Source organism: Oryctolagus cuniculus, chromosome 11 (genome assembly GCF_051225735.1).
Source record: "Oryctolagus cuniculus isolate XC-2025 breed Fujian yellow rabbit chromosome 11, ASM5122573v1, whole genome shotgun sequence".
Taxonomy (NCBI): Eukaryota; Metazoa; Chordata; class Mammalia; order Lagomorpha; family Leporidae; genus Oryctolagus; species Oryctolagus cuniculus.
Genome location: NC_142877.1, coordinates 95243372 through 95269011, shown reverse-complemented (window position 1 = coordinate 95269011; position 25640 = coordinate 95243372). Strand labels below are relative to the sequence as shown.

General features: G+C 38.5%; 1 long non-coding RNA gene across 3 annotated transcripts in view; it reads left to right on the top strand.

Moving 5' to 3' along the window:
- The window catches only part of LOC149123571 (uncharacterized), a 429948-nt gene extending 409385 nt beyond the window's left edge, over positions 1–20563 (top strand). For all 3 annotated transcript variants that reach the window (XR_016216902.1, XR_016216903.1, XR_016216904.1), the window contains 2 exons: positions 19113–19195; positions 20493–20563. This is a non-coding gene — a long non-coding RNA (uncharacterized LOC149123571). The remainder of the gene's footprint in view (positions 1–19112; positions 19196–20492) is intronic.
- The last annotated feature ends 5077 nt before the right edge of the window (positions 20564–25640 follow it).

The window sequence follows — 25640 nt, the reverse complement described above, 5'->3', positions numbered from 1 at the left end:
AGCTAGGGATGCAAGAAAAATGCAACATTGGAAGACAGCACCCGGGCCCGACTTCCAAGGCATTGGAGGATTAAAATTGGCTGATCAGGTCATCACGCCTGTAACGTGGCAAGATGACAATGGAGATACGGGAACCATCTTTCCACTAATCACTGAGGTTTCCATGACCTAATGGGGGAGAGATGTGCTCTCACAAATGCAAGTGATCCTTACTACAGATCACAAATCTCCACAAGCCAACAGCTTTAATGGAGAGCCTACAAGTAAGATTCACCCCCAATTTTAGAGGCCACTGTTCACCTCATACAAAAGCCAGACCTAATCCCCATTGAATGGGGGAAAAAAACAGGCAGTGGCCAATATTACAACCCAAATTTGGCATGACCTTCTCACCTTCTCATTCCACCACAACATCTAACCTGGCATGATGTCCCTGCTCCACTCTGTTCTTTGTAGTCACTTCCTTTGACTTCCTGAGCTCTCTACCCAGTACCACAGTCTGATTTTAGGTCTAGAAGGTGGCAAATGTAAAGAAGAAACTTAGCTGTTGGGGTCACCAAGATGCATCACAAAAATCTTATAACTCACAAATGGTAACTTGCTAATCTTTGAAAGACATATTTACTTATGTGAAAGGCAGATTAACAGAGACAGAGAAACAAAGAGACAGAGACAAAGAGATCCTCCATCCACTGGTTAACTCCCCAGAATGGCCTCAGTGGTCAGGACTGGGTCAGGAACTTCAACAAGATCTTTGTGTGGTGGCAGGGACTCAAGTACTTGGTCCATTTCCACTGCTTTGCCAGGCACATTAGCAGAGAGCTGTGTCAGAAGCAGAGCAGTAGGGACGTGAATTGGCACTCATGTGGGATGCCAGCATGGCAGCTGGTAGCTTAACCTGCTACACCACAATGCCAGCCCCAAAGGGTAACTTTTTCAAGTCCCTTTAAAAAATCAATAGTGTAGTTAATTCACAAGGGTTAGCATCAAGAGGAGTTACATAGAGTTCAAGCCTCTATTCCCTCAAGAATATCAAAGTGAGTTTAAAGAAAGATATAGCATCAAATAACTTAAAAATTTGCCCTTGCCCATAATTTTAGAAAATATTATAAGCAGCTTCTGTGTGATTCCTGAATAGATCATTTCAGTTATGGTGTCATCTGAATCTTTTATCACTTTGTAATTATTCCTCTTTTCTCCCTGTCTCCCCCTTCCCTTTACCCTCCTACCCTCCCTCCATCCCTCCCCCTCTTTTTTGCTTCGCTTTTTCTTATGAATTACTAGATCTAGATGTATTCTTAAACATTACCCTATATGGTTTTCACAACAATTAAAAATAAATACTACTGTAACTAATTCTGCAGTTGGGAATGATAAGTCAGAATTCAAACCCCAGACTCAAAGACTCCAGGATCCACAGTCAACCTATGTTACCAGTTCATTTCTGACATTCTGACATTTTTTAAAAAGTCATTGTTGAGACCAGCAATGTAATTTGGGGCTTAGATTAAGAGTTAATGTTAAAACTAATGAAAAGAAAGAAAAAAAAACATGAAAAAATAAGATAACTTCAGAAGACAGCATGCTTTTATATCCTTAAGCAAAAGATAAGAGAAGAGAAAAATAGAACTGAACAAGGATTAAGTTTCTTTGAGACTCATCTTGATGTATAATAAAATTGATCATGTGTCCCTAAAAGCCATAAAGTAATTATCTGGATATAATAATTTGACAATGAAATGCAATTCTCCCAGTGAATTTCAATATTCAAGAACAGGCATTATGGACTCCAGGGACAGAGAATAAAAATACAGATATAGACACAAGTGAAAGGAGGTCACTTACAGGCAAGTCCAAGAGAGTTTGCTGCTGCCTCCCCTCTTGAATTCCTTATCAGTTAGCATATGCTCTTTTATAGATTAAAAAAATTGAATCCTTGCACTTCTGTTAGGAGTTTACAGTTGAATGGATGATTGTTAAAATGATTGGACACTCTTGGGATGGATTCCAAAATCCTTTACTCACTGCTCTACAAAGAGCTACAGGATCTGTTTCTCCATCCCCTGCCTGAATTTTAATCCTCCTGCACCACTGGCCTTCATTTTCTTGAGTGCTTACTCCTTCTGTTTGAGAATCTTTACTTTTTGTTTGCATTTGCTTGGCCCATTCTCTCCCACAATCTCCTTTCTCCCTGTCGCCTAACCTTTTTTCACTTCTTTCTTGTGTATCCCTCATGTCCAGGCCAACAGGTCCCTTTTCTTATAGAAATCCCAATATAGCACCAGCCAGGGCTGCTCACCTTACACTGGGCTGAGCACTTGCTGCTGCCGAACATTGTTCTATACACTTTGCGTTTGCCACCTCATTTAATCCCAACCACAAACATTGGCAGGAGGTACTGTTGTAGCTAGGGAAACTGAACTAGAGAGAAATTAAGCAACTAGCCCACTGTCTCAGAGCTGGAAAGAGGAAGGACAGGTCTTCAGCCTTGTTGGTAGATTCCAGAGCCCACCATTCTCTCAATTACTTAGCTAAGTTGTGTTTTTCAGGAAATCCTATATGCGTACTTTGACCATCCTTCTCTTTGAAGTGTTTGTCCTCATAATTTTTGTAAAATTGTTTGCTTTTATTCTTGTTTTCTACTATAATCTTTAAGACAACAAGGTCAGTTACATCCCCTGCATCAAGTATTGTGTAGGGATTTTAGGGCTGCATATTTTAGACAGACTAGGTCTTGGTTCACTTAGTTAATTTTTTTTTTTAGTGGAAACTGCTGATAGGATGTAGGATACCCCACATCTGACCAAACTTTCAAGAAACCAAATATAAAAGTGGCATAAGTTAGAGGAAGAGTAGAAGAAAGCAGTATTGTATTTTTGAGCTATGAGAGATGCTAAAGATCATCAAATTGAACATTTCATGCTACTGTAGTTGATGTGGTAATGATCCTTAAGTGCGTAGGCCAGGTTTCTTCAACCCCATCTTCATCTGTTTTCAGCAGAAGCAAGAGAACAAGTAGCAACCCGAAGAATCTCCTGGCTGTTCTGCCAGGGCCGTCCTATCTGGTGTACTCTGCTGCTGTCAGGCAAAGATAAGACACGAGCACTTTAGAAAAGCCTCATGACTGCGGTACTGATGCCTCTCATCCAGTCTCCGGAAGACACAGTGACTGATAATAACTTCAGAAATGTCTTCCACTTACCAAATGTCTGAACTCCAACACAAATCGACAATCTTAAGACATCAAGCAATTATTTCACCAAAGTGTGAGGTCTGAACACAGGCTTCTGAGGAAAAAGCATTTTGCAAAGGTATTCCATTTGAAAAATAGCAAGGCAATTTTTGTGAAGATCAAAGGCTGATTTCAAATAAAAGACCTCCCTGAATATTTTTCCTTATTCTGGCATCTGAAATGTGCAGTCATAGGACTCCAAATTCAAAGGTTAAATAGAAAAACACTGTATGGAACAAGGGACTTGGAACCAGAACACTGGCCTCTTTCCAGCTATGACCTTGAGCAGCCAGTTGACCTCTCTGAGCCTCAGTGTTCACATCTGCAAAACAGGGCTATTTCTTCAACAAATACCTGTAGAATATCGTCTGTGTGAGAGATATTCTGTGCCCTCCTGAATTATTTTCCCACCCATTGTTAATATGAAGTAAAATCCTTAGGGAAACTAGTCCTTCTGGAACTCCCTGGAAAAGGAATGTAATGGAGCTTGCAGTAGCTTTGAGTGCCTGCATGTTAGGGGTTAGTAGAGCCCTTGTGATGGGTTCTCGAAGATTCCACAGGCTGGGGCAAAGACTCAAAACCTCTTTCTCTTTCTCTTTTCCCAGTGTCAGAGTATTTACAGGCAAGATTCCTCAACCCTAACATAAGCACACATTTTGGGAAGCACTTATTCTCATGGAGATAATCTATCTTCAAACTCTTTGAATGTTTGAAGTGTTAGTAATTCCAAATGCTGCTGTCTCCTATTCTTTGACTCCTGTGGCTGCTGCTTTCCTTGAAGGGAGAGTTAGCACTCCTGCTGACCAGTACTCAGCAGCCAGGCGATTCTTTGGGTTACTACTTGTGCTGCTTTGTGGTGAGCTTGAATAGATTTGCTGTCGCCGAAGAGTGGATGCCAAGGCATATACAGGGTCCAGAATCATCGAGGACATTATAAGGTGATGAAAACTACAGGAGAGTGCATTATTAGTAGATGAAGATTTCATGGAGTAAGGGAGATAAATAATGAAAAAGACTGAACAACTGAAAACTGATTTTTTTTCCACCTCAGCATGTTTTTTTCCTCCCTACATAGACACAATTTGCTAGTATTACATACTAGTATTGCCTCTGGTAACCATATAATAAAATAAAAATGTATACAGTATACTTTTGAGAGTAGCAACAGTGCTAATCTTACTCTATATTCCAACTTCTTTGAACAATTCAGGGTATATGATCTATCCAGTAACACCCAATGTATTCATTTTGTGCAGTAGGATGAGTCTTGGAGCTGTGCTTTTAAGTGAGATACAGTGTGTCCTGGTCTTTGTACATGGCCCAGTTCATTATTGCTTCTCATTCACCTTTCTTCGTAATCCTGCTCTGCTACCCAGTAAACTTCAACTTCTCCAGTGTGAACTCTTATCAAACAGAGTTGGATTTGAATCCTAGTCTCACTAGTTACTAACTGTAGGATTTGGGAAGTTACTTACACATCCCCAATTCTCCAACTTCTCCAATGTGAAGTGGGGATGATAGTTGCTCCCTGCCTCTTCATGGTGTGAATGCAATGCAGTGGTGCAGGTGAAAGGACCATCATCTTTGGTCCATACTAAGTGTTCAGTACATGTTTTCTATACTGGTTTGCTGGATTTGAAAATGCAGAGGTGATATAATTCTGCTTATTTTACCCCCTAGGGCCAATGAGCATCTGGGATGATGAGTTTCTGCTTTCCCAGTAAATTTTTTTTTATTTGTCTCATAGCATCACATCCCTAGTATACTGTTTATAGCCTTTGCATTACGCATGTGACTTGTATTTGTACTTATATTTCCTCTAGTTCTTTCTTCTTCATACCAGCAAGTGCCTAGCCACATGGCATATGCTCAGTAAATATTCACTGCATTCAACGGAGAAGGTAATTTGAAAATGACTCTCTACATTGTTTGCAACTCAGTAAAGAAATCCATTGCTTTACATCATGCCTTTTAATCACCCCCCCCATTTGTTCCTTCTGATGGGGAAGTATATAAGTCAGCTTTAAAATTACTGTATCAAGTATCTCAGACAAGCTGTCTATGAGAGAAAGGGGTTATTTAGCTCCTAGGTTTAAAGCTGAAAAGGCATGATGCAGGCTTCAGCTCTGGTGAGCAATCTATGACAGATGGCACAGCATGTGCAGAAGAAGCGTCACGTAACGAGCCAGGGAGAAGAGAGAGGAAGAGGGAGGGTCCAAACTCGGGCTTTCACCTCAGTCTTCTTGGAAGAAGAGGTCACATGAGAACTGCCTTCTAAGGGCATGCTCCAATGACTTGAACACTCCCACTAGGCCCTACCACCCAACAGTTCTGCCACCTTCTTGTAGAGCCAGCCTTGGGTCCAAGCCTGTAACATAGGGGTCTCTGAGGGACATTCTGCACCTAAATCCTAGAAGAGAGTATACATTTTAGAGATCCAGTGTTTGACTGAGTTTGGGGAGGCAGGTGAGCGGACTCATGGTTTGTTGTGCTAAACCTGGGTAAGCAGTTGCTAAGTGATCAATAATGGCAACAATGTGAGTCTGAGTGACAAACAAGCTTGGATTGTGTCCTGGAACTGTCACTATCTTTGTGGTTGGGTAACCTTCTATCACTCCTTGAGCCTCAAATTCCTCAACTGAGAAATGGGAAAAAATAACATCTGTGTTTTTTAATTAATCAGAAATTAGAGATAATACACATGAACTGTGTGACATATAAGCAGGCACTCAGTAAATGGTGAATATTGACTTTCCAGACATAGGTATAACTATCTAGGTAAGAGTTTGCCGCAGGGCCAAGATCAATTTTGGAAATCAGTAACAAGATAACTTAGAAGGGGTTAGAGAACAGGGAAGCGGAGCTTATGTTAAAGATTGGCAGGGCTCAAGGTGAGGGTATATTTCTTCCATTAAATAGGCCCTAATTCCCAGTAAATAGAAGAGCCCAAATCAACTTAAGCAAGGTATTTTCCTTGTGCAATCATCGGAAGATAAGTGATGTATTCTAAACTACATCATTAGAAATTAAAGCATGTTCTGAAAACCCAGAAGCACATTCATAGGTTCTATCACTAAATCAGAATTTGGGTTTTACCAAGATGCCTGGGTTACTTACATGAATATGAAAGTTTGAAGAGTATTGACCTACTGGGAGCCAAAAAAAATTGAAATCCAAACATAGTTTCTTCACAATGCATATGTTGTTTTTGAACTTTTGGAACATTTGTCATGCATCAGTGAAGTGGCTTCATGAACTACAAGTAGAAATTGAACATAGAGTTGACCTGTAAAAAGATTGCTCCAATCACCCAGGTGAGACTCTCTGAGTGTTGGAGCCAAACAGCAGCATTTGAAAATAAATGTGCCCATGATTTTTGTGCTTTAAAATGCCCTGCATGTCACAAATACAGTAAAACTACAATTAGTGGAGAATCTATGCTGAGACCTGCGGCTTGAATCTGTACTCAAGCCAGAACCAAATGACTGAAATTCTAAAACATCCACTCCCATGGCTAACACCATTCAGGCCCCAGGGAAATATGACTGTGAATTGCTTGACTTTTGTCCTCAAACCAAAGACAGTTATACCTGCAAACCATGATGATTTGTGGGTTGTGCAGTAGCTGACCTGGAAATCAGAACCTGCTAAGAAAGGCAGGGAGCATTTGAATGGCCAGAGCACTTAGAAAAAGAAAATAAAGACAAATTTTTTAACTTGTCCAACTCTTCCTGCATGAAGCATGTATGATGCAAGATATTGGTTCTTTACATCCCTTGGCAACTAAATCTATACTGCCCTATAAAGTTGGGATCAGGTTAAGTTTTTTTTAAGATTTATTTATTTATTTGAAAGGCAGAGTTTCAGAGAGGCAGAGAGAAGCAGAGAGAGAGAGAGAGAGAGAGAGAATGAACCTTCCATCTGCTGATTCACTCCCCAAATGGCCACAATGGCCAGAGCTGCACTGTTCCGAAGCCAGGAGCGAAGAGCTACCCCTAAGTCTCCTACGCAGGTGCAGGGACCCAAGCACTTGGGCCATCTTCTACTGCTTTCCCAGGCCATAGCAGAGAGCTGAGTGGAAGTGGAGCACCTGGGACTCGTGAACTGGTGCCCATATGGGATGCCAGCATTGCAGGTGGAAGTTTTACCTACTACACCAGAGCACTGTTCGCCTCAGATTAAGTTTTGTAAAAATATTTAGTAATATTTAAATATATTTTATTAAATAAAATTATTTTTTACATTTTTGAAACTTAATTAAAAATTAAATTTTGTTTTAATTTCAAAAGATACTTTCAATACTTTAGGAGAAAAATGACTGTGAAAACACAAAAAGTAATTTCTTATATTTTAGGTTTGCTTTATCTTACACATATTTATATATTTTCATATATTAATGTATGTTTCACTTGTGTGGACATGATACTTTTTTAAAGATTTATTTATTTATTTGAAAGTCAGAGCTACACAGAGAGAGGAGAGGCAGAGAAACAGGTCTTCCATCTGCCGGTTCACTCACCAATTGGCTGCAAAGGTCAGTGCTGTGCCAATCGGAAGCCAGGAGCCAAAAGCTTCTTCTGGGTCTCCCATGTGGGTGCAGGGGTCCAAGGACTTGGGCCATCTTCTACTGCTTTCCCAGGCCATAACAGAGAGCTGGATCAGAAGTGGAGCAGCTGGGACTCGAACCGGTGCTCATATGGGATGCTGGCACTGAAGGCAGTGGCTTTACCTGCTACTACAGCACCGACCCCCATAATAACATTTTAATTTTTGGTACTTTAAATCATTACTATTAATAGAATTAAATTATGTGATTTACTAAAATGAAGACAAAAATGAATTTTATGGAATAAATATGTAATGATTTTTGAATTAGATATGCTTTTACTTAACTACCCAAATTTCTGCAGTCCATCAGCTGAATATCCAACCATGCACAATTTTAATTAAATTCAGTCCCTTTGATATTTTCAGGGCTTTGAATGATATAAAAACAATGGCTTTTATGAGGCATCTTCAAAAAGTTAGTGAAAATAAATACTATGAGGAAACTGTATAGATTTCAAAAATTTTTGCAACAAAATAAATTATTTTAATTCCATTTTCCACAAAATTTTTAAAGTATTCACATACATTTTAAGCATTGCTCTCATTGGGAAGATGTTCCTGTTAATGGAGGAGATAGAATATAATTTTTTAGCTATCTGTATGCTTCAGTTAAAACTTTTAAATATTGAGATGCAGGTATTTCAGCCTCCATTTGTACTCCTGACTTGGGGTCTGTAAGGCTGGGAGCAGATCTGCCAGTGGTACACAATCTCTCATCCAAGACTGATAAGGGAGAAACAGGAAAAAAGAAAATAGGAAAGGATGAGGCTAATCTGAAAACCAACCAGTCAGCCAACCCAAGACATAGAGCAGATATGAACAGGAAGCAGTAAGTGCACCTGTGTCTACTGTGCACATGATGGATGTTATGCCCCAAATATAGTCACTCTGAGCTCTGAATGCCTTGGCCATCAATTTCAGACAATTCTGTACTTTTTAGTATTTCATTTTTAGAAAGAAAGTCAGGAACAGCGCACAGAATCTATCATTCCTGATTTGATCATGTTCAATTCATTAGCCACCTGCTATTGTTGAAAGGGAATTCAATTGTGACATACTTGTACTTAATTTTAAAAAGTCAATACCTAGGTATTCTAGCATTTTTAGAACTTAAGGACCTAGTCCAGAGGTAACAATTAGTGGTTACGAGAGACACAGGACTCCAATTAGGAAAGATTGACCAGAAACTCAGAAGAGTGACTTTCTCATCTTGGGCCTCCCACTGACTCAATAATAAATGTTACCTTGGTGTTATTTACATTTCAAATGACTTCATCCTCCATGCCATCAAAGACAGCTCTGTCTTCCCTAAACATTCAGGTGGTCAGCAAAGTACAAGGCTGCTGAAATGGACAGCAAGCAAGACAGAGTGACAGACACACACACACACACACACACACACACCCCACACATGAAAATAAGGCATTACCAGCTCTAGATTTGGGGCTCAGAAACAGCTACACTAGCACATTTTTTGAAATATTCTATAGGTTAATGAACAGAGAATTTATTTTTCCTGGATAATAGCTATTTAAGGAATTAGTAAGAATTAGGAAACCCTTTTTACAACAGCTCTTTGGCTTTAGTTTATAAAGTTGTAAGAAACAATGAAACCATTATCCCGTGTAGAAGTCTGTTCCTTGAAAATAACACTTGTTACCTTGCTTCATTGCTTTGTAGTTTAATGTGTATGAAGTCTGACAGCTATGTGTAAGCCACAGGGACAAATGAGTTCTTGTAAATCCTCTCTGCCACAGTCTATATTTGTAATCAGACAATCAATAAGGTTAACATGTGCCAACTTCAATGGAGGAGGCTGGGTGAGCCTGTTTGAGATTCTTGATACTGGAGAAATAATATATGAAAGGGACCCATTGTTTGCCTGTATTTTAAAGTTCTCATTTTTCACAACATTTTATGGAGAGCTCTTACAAGGCCTTATTGATACAGATACTCCTTAAATGTCAGTATAAAAAGAGGTGGTATTGACGTAATGTAATATAATCTGCTTTTGCATAAAGCCTTTTTATCCTAGTGTATTGAGGAGTGCTTTGCCAACCCAATCCTACAACCAAAATCAAAGATGTAATACATTGTTGCTATGAAAACTCTCTTCTAGATTTTAAATTCAGAAGGATGAAGAATTTACAAGTATTAGATGAAATACTTGAGGCATCATTTTTTCTGTCTGTGAACTGAATCACTACTTATTGAGCACCAACTATATGCTAGTGGTAGTGCCTTGTGAGCAAAATTAAAAAAGCTAATGGCAGAAATAGACATGCAAATAAGTTAATAACGAAACAATGTAATAAGTGCAATGCAGAGAAACTTGCAAACATTTCAAATAGATCATTGATTCTCAAAACTGGTCCCAAGACCAGCAGATTCAGAATCGGTATCATCTGGGAACTTGTTAGAAATTTAAAATCTCACCACACACACACAAAAAAATCAGCAAGTGAAGTATTGCATATGTTAATTAGCTCAACTGAGCCATTCCAAGAAATAGATATCAAAATATCATGTTATTTATCATCAATCTGTATCATCTTTATTTTTCCATTAAAAAGAAATAATTTTTAAAGAAAACAAAATATTGTATTAATAATAAAAACATGCATATAAGTAGGATAAACAAGTCTAGAGAGCTAATGTAAACATGAAAACTAAAATTAATAAAATTTTATTGTGTTAAGAATTTTTTAATTTTTAAAATTTTATTTAATGTATATAAGTTTCATGCATTTCATATATACAGATTTAGGAACGTGGTGATACTTCCCACGCCATCCTCCTTCCCGCCTGTGCTCCCACCACTCTTCCTCCTTCCTCTCTATGCCCTCTCAATTGTTACAATTGTCTACTTACAGTTTACTTTAAAAACTCACTAGTGTTTGTTAAATAAGTAGATTGCAGTTGCTCTTGTACAAAAAAAGATCTATGTGATCTGCTTCACCACAGTAATCATCTTAGCATTCAGATGTATCCTATAACTTCATGCTGTAAACTTCAAGTAAATATTAAAAAAGTTGTGCAACAATAAAAATATCAGCAAAACCCTTCACAAAAAAAAGAAGTGCAAAGTCTCAAGCCCCAACAAACTACTGGGTTCTAAAGTCAATCCTACCATCTGTGCTCTACCCAGTCCTCCCTGACTGTGATGCGCCTTCAGTCTTGAAAGGCACTGGCCTGGAGCAGCGATTCTCATACTTGGGGCACATTACAACCACCTAGGGAGTCCTTAGAACTCCCAGAGCTCAGGCCGCTTCCCAGACCAATTAATCAGAGTCACGGAGAGTAGATGGAGTGATGTCTGCACCAGGTATTAAAAGTCAAATAAGATATTTCCAAGAAGACATTGTGAGAAGGCATTTCCAGCAGAGGGAAGAGTCTACAAAGACAATGAAGCGTGAAACACCTCTGTGTTCTGGAGGTAGAGTCAACCATTGCTGATGCCTACTGTTTAAAGGGAAATGTAAAAGAAGCATGAGTGGGAATAGTAGACACAGGTCAGTGCACAGACAGCCTCATTGCAGCTACTACTTGGAGAATAAATTGAATTTTATTTTTTATTTTTTCTATGTTTTATTGAGAAATTGGTTTGGGTTCTATTTTTCTACCTACCACGTTGCTTCTTGATCTTGGTTTTGAGATCAAAACCTTTAGCTGAGGCTGTTTATAATTAAGATCAATGATTATTTAACACTCAACAAAACTCAAAAACACGGCTGCTAACATGAGATAAAGAATTGTTAGCAGACAACTCAGAATAGGATCTGAGACAAAGCAAAGGAACTACAAAAAGGGGTTACTTTGGATTATTTTAATATTTTCCCAACTGAATGAGGAAGGCTCTGGAGTGAATGTATCTGTCCTCTAAGAAATGCAAGCCAGACACAGGAAGTGGGTGGGAAAAGCCGGTTAAAGGGCCTCAGCTGCCGGGTGCCTTCTGTCTGCTCTGAGCCCAGCAGCTGCACAGACCCCTCTTGTTGGGAGACAAGACAGGGTTCTTTCAGTTCTGTGACCTCAACCTCATCTCCAGTGGTGGGGAAGAGAAACTGAAATTCTTCCTGTGTCTGAGCACATGAGTATGTGACAGTTATTAGGGGTAACAGGTTTCCTATTTGCCTTGTGTTCAACAAGGGCTATTGTGTGGAGGGTGTGCACTTGTGCCAGTATCAGTTAAGGGAGAAGGAGGGCAAGGAGGCAGGAATAGTCTGATTTTTTATTCTTATGATATTACTATTTCCAGTGGACAGAGATAGAAACCATAAATCATAGCCTGCTTCCACCTTGGCAAAGAAGACTGCCGTGGTTGAACCGAGCACTCAGCACTGCCAGCCTACATCTCCTCCCTTCCAAGTCCTCTTGAGCATTTTCAGGTTGTCAGGTGCTCTAATGGAGTGTATTCTTTGATTAGATCCAAGGCCAGATCTAACTAGGTGTTCACATTCACAGCCAGATCACAGGCAGCTTAATAAACAAGGAACTGTGAATAAGTTATCAAGATCAAGGTACACACCCAAGCCTATACTGACATGATTAGCTCAAATCCCAATTTTTGATACCACGCGAAATGGAGAGAAGTCAGGGATGCTGGTGTCCTGGACAGGATGTGTCCGCACGCTGAGTCTGAGAATCTTGTTAAGCGATTTAGGCATAAATCCAAGGTCAATCTCCTCTGAAGACAGAAAGTTCTAGGCAATTTGTTTAGGGAGTCGTCATTTATTTCCTTCTTTATGTCTTTTTAATTGACAAAAATTATACCGTATGATTTTTTTTTGAAAGGCAGAGTTAGTGAGACAGAGAGACAGAAGGGTCTTCCTTTTTCCGTTGATTCACCCCTCAAGTGGCTGCTACAGCCGGCGCACTGCGGCTGAGGCACTGCACCGATCCGAAGCCAGGAGCCTGGTGCTTCCTCCTGGTCTCCCATGTGGGTGCAGGGCCCAAGGACCTGTGCCATCCTCCACTGCCTTCCCAGGCCACAGCAGAGAGCTGGACTGGAAGAGGAGCAACCGGGACAGAATCCGGCACCACAACTGGGACTAGAACCCTGTGTGCCAGCGCCACAGGTGGAGGATTAGCCTAGTGAGATGCGGTGCCAGCCATAGTATGATTTTTTAAAATACATATAATTGTGAAATGACTCAATTGAACTATTTAATATATACGTTAGTTTCCATGTTTATTTTTTATAGTGAGAACACTGAAAATCTATGCCCAGGGATTTTTTAGAATACCATATATTGTTGTTAACATTGGTCAACTTAATATACAAAAGGGCATGAACTCATTACCCCCATTGAACTGGGACTTCTTCACTTTGCTCAGTATCTCTGTTTTTCCTGCTATACCTGACCCGGGCTCTGTACCCACTGTTCTCGACCTCTATGAATTCGATGTTTCAGGATTCCACGTGTATGTTAAATCTTTAGGTGTTTACATTTCTGTGTCTGGCTATCTCACTTAACTTAGTGTCCTCCATGTTTACTCATGCTATCACAAAGAGCAGGATTGCCTTCCTTTTCTTTTTAGGTGAATATATTTCATGTGTTTTATATATACATATTTAGAAGCATAGTGATACTTCCAACCCTACCCTCCCTCCCGCCCACACTCCCACCCTTCTTCCTATTCCCTCTTCTAGTCCCACTCTTAGTTTTTACAATGACCTACTTTCAGTTCATTGTATAATCATAAGATTAACCTTCCACTAAATATTCAATAAAAAATAAGAAAAAACTGTTCTTCAACAGTAGAGATAAGGACTGTGAACAATAATCAATTCTCAAAATGTCAAGTTTGCTCACATATATTACATTTTTGTGCTCTATTAGTTACTACAGATCATGGAAAACATGGTATTTGTCTTTTGGAAACCAGCTTGTTTCACAGAGTATAATGGTCTCCAGTTGTATCCATTTTGTTGCAAAAACCAGGATTTTATTCTTTTTTTATTGCTGATTAGTATTCCACAGTGTATACAGACCACATTTCCTTTATCCAGTCATCAGTTGATGGTCATCTGGATTGATTTCATATCTTAGCTGCTGTGAACTGAGCTGCTATAAACATGGGGTACAGATAACTTTCGTATGTTGATTTCATTTCCTTTGGGTAAATTCTCAGAGTGGAATGAGAATTCCCTTCCCTTTTAAGATTGAAAGGTATTTTAAGATTGAAAGGTACATATCACATTTTCTTTTTCGATGATTTTATTTAAAAATATTTTTGATTAACATGCAGACTTGTACATTTTTATGGGATACAACATAATATTCAACGCATAGTCATAATATAAACCATTCAAGCTATACAACTAGCCTTTCAATTTCCTTATTTTATTCTTTTAAGTTTGGTGCTTCTCAGTGCTCTTTTCTTGCAGTTCTGTATACAGGCTATAACACATCATTGTGAACAAGATACAATATATTCTTGTTGCTCCACTGCACTAAGGAACACTAGAGCTTGTTACTTCTGAGTTTTTGTACCCATCATCCAATTTCCTCTACCCCACCTTCCCTCAACCTTCCTAATACCCATTATTCTAAGATAGATGTTGCATTTATGTTTTAGACTTCCAAATATGAGAGGGAACATGTGGTATTTATCTTTCTATGTCTGGCTTATTTCACTTAACATAATAATGTCTAGTACTGTCATTTTGCTGCAGATGTCAGAACACACATACATTTTCTTTATCCATTCATTTATTGATGGACACTTAGCTTTTTCCATATCTCAGCTATTATGAATAGAGCTACAGTGAAGATGAAAGTGAAGATACCTTTTTATATACTGATTTCATATTCTTTAGATAAATACTCAGAAGTAGGATACCTGGGTCATATGGTAGATATATTTTTAGGTTTTTTAAAATTAATTAATTTATTTGAGACACAGAAACAGAAAGAACAAACTTCCATCCACTGGTTTACTCCTCAAATGCCTGTGGATGCTAGGACTGAGCTGGTCCCTGAGCCAGGAGCCAGGAATGCAATCTGTGTCTCTCATATGAAAGACAGGAACCCAACTACCTGGGCCATTACCACAGCCTCCCAGGGTCTGTGTTGCAGGAAGCTAGAGTCTGTTGCTAGATCTGAGAATCAAATCTAAGCACTCCAGTGTGGGATGTAGGTGTCTTAACACTAAGCTACATGCCTTCTCCCTTTCTTTAGTGTTTGGATGAACCACCATAGTGATCTCCATAATGGAGGCACTAATTTTCCTTTCCACCAGCAGTGTATAAGGATTGCCCTTATTCCACATCCTTGCCAGCATTTGCTATTATTTATCTGTTTAATAGTAAACATTCTAACTAGAGTTAGATGATACCTCATTGTGGTTTTGATTTGCCTCTCCCAGATGGCTAGAGATGTTGACTATGTTTTCATGTATTTTTTCACCTCTTGTGTTTATTCCTTTGCTGAATGTTTATTCAGACCCTTTGCTGAATTGTTAACTGATTTGTTTGTTGTTTCTTTTTGTTGGGTTTTTAGTTCCTCATATATTCTGGATATTAATTTATTTGTAAGTTGAATAGTTTGAAAATATCTTCTCCCATTCTCTCAGTTGTATGCTTATCCTGTTGATTGTTTCCTTTTCTGTGTAGAGGTTTCTTAGTTTTATATAATCCCATTTGTCTGTTTCAGCTTTTGTTACCTATGCTTTTGAGATCTTATTTGTTGACTATATCAACATCTTGAAGTATATCCCCTATGTTTTCTTCTGATAGTTTCCTGCTTTATATTAAGATTTCTAATCAATTTTGAGTTGATTTTGTAGAAGGGTTATGCCTTAGTCTTTTGTATATTGATATCCAGTTTTCCCAGCACCATTTAGTGAAGAAATCATCTTTTCTCCAGTGCGAATTTTTGGATACCTTGTCAAAGATTAGTTGACTGTAGATTCGTGGTTTCATTTCTGTGATTTCTATTCTATTGTATTGGTCTATGTGTCTGTTTTTATGTCAATACCCCATGCCATTTTGGTTATGGTAGTTAAATAGTATATCTTAAAATTGGTAAATTGAAGCCGGTGCCACGGCTCACTAGGCTAATCCTCCGCCTTGTGGCGCCGGCACACCGGGTTCTAGTCCTGGTTGGGGCGCCGGATTCTATCCTGGTTGCCCCTCTTCCAGGCCAGCTCTCTGCTGTGGCCAGGGAGTGCAGTGGAGGATGGCCCAAGTACTTGGGCCCTGCACCCCATGGGAGACCAGGATAAGTACCTGGCTCCTGCCATTGCATCAGTGAGGTGTGCCGGCCGTAGCACGCCAGCCACGGTGGCCATTGGAGGGTGAACCAACGACAAAAAAGGAAGACCTTTCTCTCTGTCTCTCTCTCTCACTGTCCACTCTGCCTGTCAAAAAAAAAAAAAAATGGTAAATTGATGCCCATAGACTTCTTTTTATTCAAGATCGCTTTAGTCTTTCTTGCTTGTATATGAATTTTAGGATTGCTTTTTTCCAGCTCTGTGAAGAATGTCTATGGATAGTATTTTGATGGGGATTGGTTGAATCTGTAAGTAGCTTTGGGTAGTATGGAGATTTTGGTAATATTAATTCTTCCAGATGATAAACATGGGGCATTTTTCCATTTTCTATGTGTACCTTCTTCCATTTCCTTAATTAATACTTTGTTATTTTCAATGTAGAGGTCTTTCACATCCTTGGTTACATTTGTTCTATGGTATCTTATTTATTTTATAGTTATTATAAACAAGATTACTCTTGTAATTTCTATTTCATTTCTACTTAGTTCATTATTGGCATATAAAAGAAACACTGACTTTTATTTGCTGATTTAGTATCCTGTAACTTCACTGTGTTTATTAGTTAAAATAATCTCTTGGTGGGGTCTTTAGGTTTCTCTATATGTAGAACCATGACATCTATAAACAGGGATAATTTCATTTTCTCTCATTTTCTATTCATATGCCTTTTATTTCTTTCTCTCATCTGCTTACATGAATAAAATTTCTAGTACTATATTGAATGAGAGTGGTGAGTGTAGAAATCCTTGTCTGGTGCCAGATCTTAGAGGCAATGCTTTCAGCATTTCCACATTGAATAGGATGTTTATATCTTTCCTTTCAATTTTTTGAGTAGTTAGAAAAGAAATGCTATTAGTTCTTTCTTAAAAGTTTGGTAGAATTCAGTAATGAATCCATCTTGTCCTAGGCTTTTCTTTGTTGGGTACTTTGGATATTTATTCAATATTATTACCTGCTGTTGGACTGTTTACATTTTGTTTGTATTCATGGTTCAATTTTGGCAAGTTATATATAAATACCATGTTTTTTTTAACCCATATACCTATGAATAAACACGTAAGTTGATTCTATATTTTTGTTCTGGTGCATAATGCTACAATGAAAACAGGAATACAGGTATTTATTTGATGCATTTTTGTTTCTGAATCGGGCTCTATCAGATTAGCGTCATCTTACGTCTCCATATATCACATGACATATTTGGAAGAAAGGGCCAGCTCAGTTTCATCCTGGCAAATGATTTGATTTTTCTCTTCAGTTAATTTCTTATGGATCTCTTCTGCTTGACTCTTATGTATGGGAGGTCTACTCTGTGCTAAGCCACGGTAAGCACTTCCTATGGCAATATGATAGCATAGTCCTTAAACCACAGGTTTTAAAATCATTTTGCCAGGTTTAAATATCTACTTTATCCCTTTGGACAAGTGATATAAAGTAACCTAGCCTCCATTTTCCCATATATTCAGAAGGAATAGTAATTATAGTATTTGCCACACTTGATTAATATGAGGGTTAATAAACTTATGTCATATACTTACTACAGTGCTTGACACATTGTCAGTGCCCAATAAATTCTGTTATTATGAATCATCCTTTAATACCCTTAGAAATATATTCAACTTTTCCTATATGCCGGGAAAGGAGGGAGAGAGAGAGAAAGAAGAAAAGAGATTTACAGAGTTTAAGTTCTGGTTCAAAGTCACACAACTTTTATTTAGGAAATTCAGGATTCAAACTCAGTTCTGGGGGCCAAGCCCATGCTGTTAAACATTCTAGCAGATGCTAGACAGCTTCTACTGTACAGTTGCTCTATTATTGGGTATTTATAACTTCACCTCTACTCTTACTCGTAAAGTATTTACCAATTTGTGCTATGCATAATTTATTCTCAAACCTCACTCTCTTTGGCCTGTTGGATGCCTCATCCCAGTCTGTTGCATTTCTGCCTTGTACTCACAACAGGTTTTAATACCGTCTGTTATACACTAGCCATTTTGCTTCCACAATTCATTCCTAAAGATAAGCTTATTTCTTAAGAAAAAATAGAATAAAGCAGGAACAGATTCTCAGATGTAATCGTCATGCTGTGTGATGAATATCTGAGCACTTGCAGGGCCATTACACTTTCAAATATTCCTTTTCTTGTCTGTATGGCAAGGACTCAGTCTAAAGACAGCTGGCTATTGTTGTCGAGATAAAAAGCTTCACCAATAGATTCATGCTCTATTGTTTAACAGTGAGAGAACCAAAGTGGTGTATTTTGCACTTCAGATATACATATGGATATGTATATAAATTACATATATATTTATACACACATCATATACATTTACAGATTTATTTTGGATTATTAGAGAATTATAGTTATGGTTTGATAGACCATATCCAAAAACCACAGCCATAAAGTGAAAAACTAACAATTCAGTCATGGAACAATCTATTAGATTGAAATAATAAAAATTGAATGATTTTTCTAGGACTTTGTAGGGGTAGATAATTTGGAAGATCAATTATTGAAAATTATTATCACATATTTTAGCAAACAGATACAGTTTAGATCTGTAGTATCCTTTAGGTTCTTCATGTATATGGCCAAACATAATTGTATAATGCCTAGAAATAATGAATGCAATATATGAAACCTATTACAATGAGATAAATGTTTACAAAATAAATAACAGAAGAAATACACCCCTGGTGAAATATTACGTAGATGGAATAGACAGAAAGTGATTGCTGTGTTAGAGTATGTTAGAACCCTGGCATGATCTTTGGTCTGAATTTCCAGTGAGCCACATTGCTATGATTTCTTGGGGGTAGGAGCTGTAACATACTCCTATTAGACCCTTTCCAGGACTGTGGTACTTAGCATATAATTTTTACTCAGGAAATGAAGAAGTATAATTAACTAAAACTGTTTTTCCTCTCATTTTTACCTCTATTTAATGGTAGGAAGTCCCAAGTTTAAAAATTCCTTATTTATGTCCTTCTTCACTAGGTAACTCTCCAACACTTATTGAGCGTGCTGCGTATCCAAGATGTGTCCTGGACAGGTGCAAGGAGATAGTAGAGAAAAAACAGGTACGTGCATCCCTGCCCTCAGGGAGTTCCTCAGCCAACTGCATCCTGGGCCTGTGTCTAAGTAATTGCTAAGCTACAGACCTTATCTGTCACCCGAGAAAGTCTAGGCCTCTTCTAGAAACAGATATAATACCACTTCCTGTGCTATGCTTCACAAACAGAAAACTCCAATTATATATGCGATACTCTTCACTTTTCTTTAAGTTAGCTTTTCTACACTGCAGAAGAATTCAGGAAAGCCACATGAGGGGAAGTCCAGCTTTTTCTGGTTTCTAGTGTATAAGCATACTTGATAATATCAGTTATTAAGAAACAGCTCCCCACTGATGCAGACTGTGGGTGACATGCTCACCCTCTCTCTAGCCCCAAGAATCTATATTTTTATACACTGAGGAAGTAATCCCAAAGTTAGGAGGTCCTGGGGTGGCATACCCATTTACAGTAGCACCACAGCTGTACCATAGTGATCATGTCTGGAGGATAAATTATGGGAAATGGAAATTCAACATCAGGGCTCTAACATACCTCGAAACAGTCACTTTCTGTCTCTTCCATCACTGGACTATTTCATCAGAGATCTATCTCTTCTGCTATTTATTTTGCATACATTTACCTCATTGTACTAAATTTCATTTACATTCTAGGAGGCCATATATAGAAAATGTAGTGCCTGTCCACAAGGAATTTTTGTCTGGCTAGATTATCGGAAGGCCAAAGATGTGTCACACCCTCTAATCTTCTAAAGGAACAACTGTTAGCTTCTGAAACTGTATACAGTGTTTACTTTAAGATCCTATAGCATAGGGAGTCCAGAAATATACCACAAAGTATGAATAGGTTATGGATGATATTATGGTACAGCTTAATGTGTACCCTAGCCAAGGGCAAGATATCTCATAACTAATTATATTCATTTTGCACTTAACAGAGACATTCAAAATATAGATCTTAAAATGTGTAAGTTGAACTTCTGTTAAAATTATACTCTCTCTAAGGAAAATAACTCTCTTCTCCTGCTATACTTCAGGCATTTACAGACTGCTGAAACACTTCATCTAATTTAGGGAAAAAGTCTGCCCAACTGTTGTCAAAGATCATGTAACAACCAGTTGTTTTGCTGATTTTTCTTATCCTTGTAACTGTATGTCTGTTTTCTGACAACCCAGCCTTGGGCTACTTGAGAGAGACAGAACTCAAAAAGTTGATTCAAATAGGGAATAAAGGGAGAATACAAATGTATACAGAGTTTTGGTGTTTGCATCTTTGTACATAGTTTTCTTATTTAATTTTCTCAAAGGTCCAAGGAAAGAGGTACAGTTACTCTCCCTAAATTTCATATGGGATTTTATTGAAGAAAATGGTAGAGGTAAGAATAAGTATTTTTGACTCCAAAGCCTGGTCTTCTACATTGTGTTTCTAATACCAGCATGTTCTGGGATAAATCTTGGCCAGAATTGTTTTCAGCCTGGTTGTTGATGCTGTTATGCCAATGTTGGCTATGCATTGCATTCATAAATCAGCATTTTAAGTCTGGGATTATTTAGAAAAATATTTCATGTGTTTCAGATGTCAGTAGGGACTATTTGAATCTTAGGAATCAGGCAAACAATGTACCTTTTAGTGATAGCCTTGACTTGTTCTTGTTATGGCTGAAAGAAATGCCTTTAGTCTGGATTTGACCTGTTCTTTATCCTACAATGGATCGGTAAGTACATCCAATTTTTGTAGACAAAAGAACTGAAGTGGGACTTCCATCCAGGCTTGAAAGACTCATTGTAGGAAGTGACTTAAGTGCATATCAACCAATATTCAAATAATACCTAAAATGAACAAAATACTATTAAATGTTAATTGGAAGAAGGTGGGATATACATCATATTTACCCAGAACATTCCCAATTTATGACAGTTTCCCATCTGCTTGTAGTCACTGGAAAAAAGTGCATGGCCAACCTAGAAAAATTCAGATCCTGTCTTCAGTAAGCTGGTAATATGATAAGATCCAGGAGGAGGAATATAAGACAGTCATGCTTAGATTTGTAAAATAAAGCAAAATTATCTTGTTTTAGAATGACATAAAGAAAATGATTCTGGAATTCAGACAAAAAGATATTTTTAGTTGAGGTTAATTTAGAAAGAAAACATCACCTTGTGTCATTTTCAACAGCAATGCTGACAGTTTACAAACTTGTTGGGGTATATGTAAAATACATATAGTGTAGGGAACTTATGGTGCAGATTACCACTACCCATTGGGGACTGTGACTTGGTACCACTTTGGCAGAGTATTTCAATTAAAAATGAAGCTCTCTTTAACAGTGTTTGAAAAGATTCTTTGATTTGAATACTCAGGAAAACACAATTCCCTACTGGCTCCAGGAGTGCAGTGTTCAAGACAATTATCTAATCTCTTCCTCCTTGTTAGTGCCTGGTTTATAAATAATTATGACTCCAATTTTGCTTGATGACACATAGAGGAAGTCAGTTTGGGGACTCACAGAAAACTTTTTCCCAAGAAAGAGACATACAGAGAGAAGATCTCAACTTCTCTTCTCAATGGCATAATGTCTTTTTGTCATACCCATAACCTCTGTAAGTCATGCTGGCTTCATGGTGATATGTGTGTGTCTGATGGTGTAGTCAACATAGGGAGTGGAAAAGAGTGAGGGGAATCTCAGAGACATCGACACACCATGGAACCTGGAGCCGTGCTGACTCGGCACCTCTGGTACCTGTGGTCCCATGTGGACTCATCATTTCAGTTTGCTTCAATGAAAATTTCTATGGGCAGCAGCTAAAGACAAAATAAATATTCTGATTTCTAGGTTTCTTTTTTTCTGTCTAATTTCCCCTCTTCTCTCTCTCTCTACTGTAAGGATATTTGCTTAATCAGTCAAGCTGTTGTAATGAAATACTGTTGATTAGGTGGTTTAAACAACCAAAATTTATTTCTCACAATTCAAGAGGCTGGGAAGGATAAGATGAAGATCCAGGTGCTGTTGATTCAGTTCCTTGTGAGGACTTTCTGGCTGCCTTCTCACTGTGTCTTGACATAGCCTTTCATCAATCTGTGAGTGCAGATGCACACACACTCACACACACAGGGATATGATAAAGAGAGAATCTGTTGCTCGTCTTATAAGGCCATGAATCTCGTCTCATTCTAACTGCCTCCCATGGATTCCAACTCCAAATACAATCCCACTGAGAGTTAGTCTTCTTTATGTAAATTTGGGGAGGACATAAACATTCAGTTCATTAGCAGATGTCTGTCTGCTATCAATTCTGTCATCCTACAAATACTTGTAATACAAAGATGGAGCTACAGAATTTTTGTTAAGGAGTATTTCTCCAGTTTCCATATAATAGTGATGATCATATTGATGGTTAGTTATAATTGTCAATACTTGCTGAGTACCTACTATACTCATATGCCTGGAACTGTTCAAGGCATATTATGTGTGTTAACCCACTTGCTGTTTATTAAAACCTTATATGATAAAATGAATTATCCGCATTTCAGGAATGAGGAATTTGTGGTCAAGTCACATGGCTTGTTTAACTGGAAAAATGTGGATGCAGTGTTAGAAAATGTAGCTCCATCACCCATGCTTGATGTTTACAGTATGGCACACCATACTAGATAGGATATTCTTCTTCCTGTTCTTCATTATCAGGATCCCACTTTGTGCCAATCCTCTGCAGAGCCACACCAGATGATCTGAAGCCTTGTGTCAGGAAGGGGCACTAACTGCAGATAATTCATACTGTCACAGCTGTGAGTCAATGTTTCTATCTGATTCTATACCTATTTCTTGCACACACTGAGGCTGATAGGGATGTGATTAGAAGGTGTCATGCTTCTGAAAGAACACAAAAGAACACACTTTATAAAAATGCCCATTGAAAACACTTTGTTCTCTTTGTTCTTGTGGTAAGACTGCCTACTTGGACTGCATGGCTTTTAGTGGAAACAATACAAACTCTATATTGTTTTCTACTTTCAACATCTTTATTTGATTATTTAAAGACTTCTACCTTGTGGTTACTTCCTATATTGAAATATTAAATCTCCCACTAGTAGGGACCTGTTCCCATCTTCCACCTAGTTCACAGCTGTTGCAGGAGAAATTGTTTGTTGCCTTGGTAAACTATTTATTTTTAAGAATTTAATGTCTTGTTGCATGTGAATTATACATTGTGATAGGAAAGAGAAGCAATAACTAATGTCCTTTGACCTTAACATAGTGGCCATGCATCATAATTTTCTTAGAGTTCAAGTTTGCACCAGGTGTCCTGATGTAATTGTTAATAACATCTCTTTCCATTCTCAAAAGTATCCCAATTTGGATACTAAATTATGGGGTCTCCTAGACCTGAGAGGCCTTAAATTCACTTAGAGAGATGGGAGACACAAACAGAAAGAGACAACTAACACAACAAAGCAATGTGGGATGAATGCCAAATATATGGGCTGTGCTGTCAATGCCTGGAACCACATTTTAAGAAAGACTACTGAGCCCTACAGCCATCTGGTAAACTGCTGGAAGAAGATGAGACTGAAGTTGGCACTTGAAGAACATGTAGAATTTAAATAGGCAGTGAAGAAAGGCGATGGTGCAATATGCCCTTTGCTTGAGAGACTGCTGAAATCAAAGCATAATTTTTGCAACCCAAGTGAATGTTGGTAAAAATGATTCCCTCTCTTCTAAGCAAACTGATGGTACAGGCAAACCAGCTGGCAACTTGAACAAAAAACCCATTTTGGTCCATTTAAATGCGTGGGTGTTTTCCAAATGTTCATTGTAGCTTCTCAGTACATTAATGAGCCATTTGCCTTGCTGACATAATCACTACCCCATGGTTATGGAGGAGAATAAAGAAACAAGAGCTGGTTGGGTTGGAGCATGAGCCTGTTTAGGCGTCCCTAGGGGACAGCCTGTGCTTCAAAGGCAGCCCCAAAATGTGGAATCGCACACATTCCCCATTTCCTTTTTGGCTGAATCCGCATTCATGCTCTTGGTCCAAATGGGTCCAGGGAGCTCATATGGAAACATTGAATCAGAACCCATGTGTAAGGCCACTAATTCCATTTTCAAAGGCATCTTAGGGGAGGGGTGAGGAGTGTCTGTCTAGTCTTACTATTATTCAAAATGTCAGTAATGAACAGAGTTGTGTTTAGTGCTTTGAATCTAAGGTGAAAACGTCATAACCACCTTGCTTTCTTTCAATGTCATACATTAAATGAAATACACGAGACTGTTCTTTGGGGTTTGATTTTATCAGTGAGTTTCTTTTTAAATTTTTTTTACCTAAAGATTGGAATCTTTTATTAAAGCAGAATCTTAGGAAAAATGTGAATTTATATGTGACAAAAACTGCTAGTTGCCCATTCCATATCTGCTCTCTTTTTTGTAAATTAATATATCCATGCAATTTTTATTTGGGAAGGCAAAATGCCCAACTTAAAATCAAGCTAAATTCCCTAGCTTTTCTTTTACCTAAAGGTGATTAGAAAAGCACAGATGGGGGCTGGCGCTGTGGTGCAGCGGGTTAACACCCTGGCCTGAAGCACCGACATCGCATATGGGCGCTGGTTCAAGACCCGGCTGCTCCACTTCTGATCCAACTCTCTGCTGTGGCCTGGGAAAGCAGCAGAAGATGGCCCAAATCCTTGGGGCCCTGCACCTGGGTGGGAGACCCAGAAGAGGCTCCTGGTACCAGGCTTCGGATTGGCGCAGCTCCAGCTGTTGTGCCCCACTGGGGAGTGAACCATCAGATGAAGCCTCCCTTCCCCTCCACCGGCTCTGCCTCTCCTTCTCTCTCTGTGTAACTCTGACTTTCAAATAAATAAATAAATCTTAAAAAAAAAAAAGAAAGCACATATGTAGCCAAAAGAAGACTAAATCAAATGGCATGCATGTGTTCTTCCCCTTTCCCGCCAGCGTACCTGAATAATGGACATAAAGGTTGGGGCTCTAGCAGCCTTTTAAAGAACATGAAGCTAGGGCCAGATTCTAATGATGTAGAACCAGAAAGCAGAAGGAACATGAGTATCTAATGGTACTATGAATCTATCAAACCAGAGGTTGAACTGCCTACTTCTGGACTTGATTGTGTGAAAGGAAAAAAATGTCTCTCAATTTCTTCGTTACTTATGTGAAGGTTTCTGCAGTAGCAGAAAAATGGCAATTCTTAACATTCTTCTAATCCATGCTAATCTGTCAAATGTGAAACTGAGAAGTAGGGGATTTCTCTGGTTGAGGGAAAGGTGAATAAACACATGGTTCTACCTACTGGATTAGGTGAATTTCATTTTCTGAGTAAGTTTGGGTTAATATGATATTTCTGGAGGTACTAATGATAAAATAAAGGACCATCTGTAAATTATTTAATATTGTAGTCATGACCTTTGGCATTTACTGTAGAACATCATTTGAGGTAGG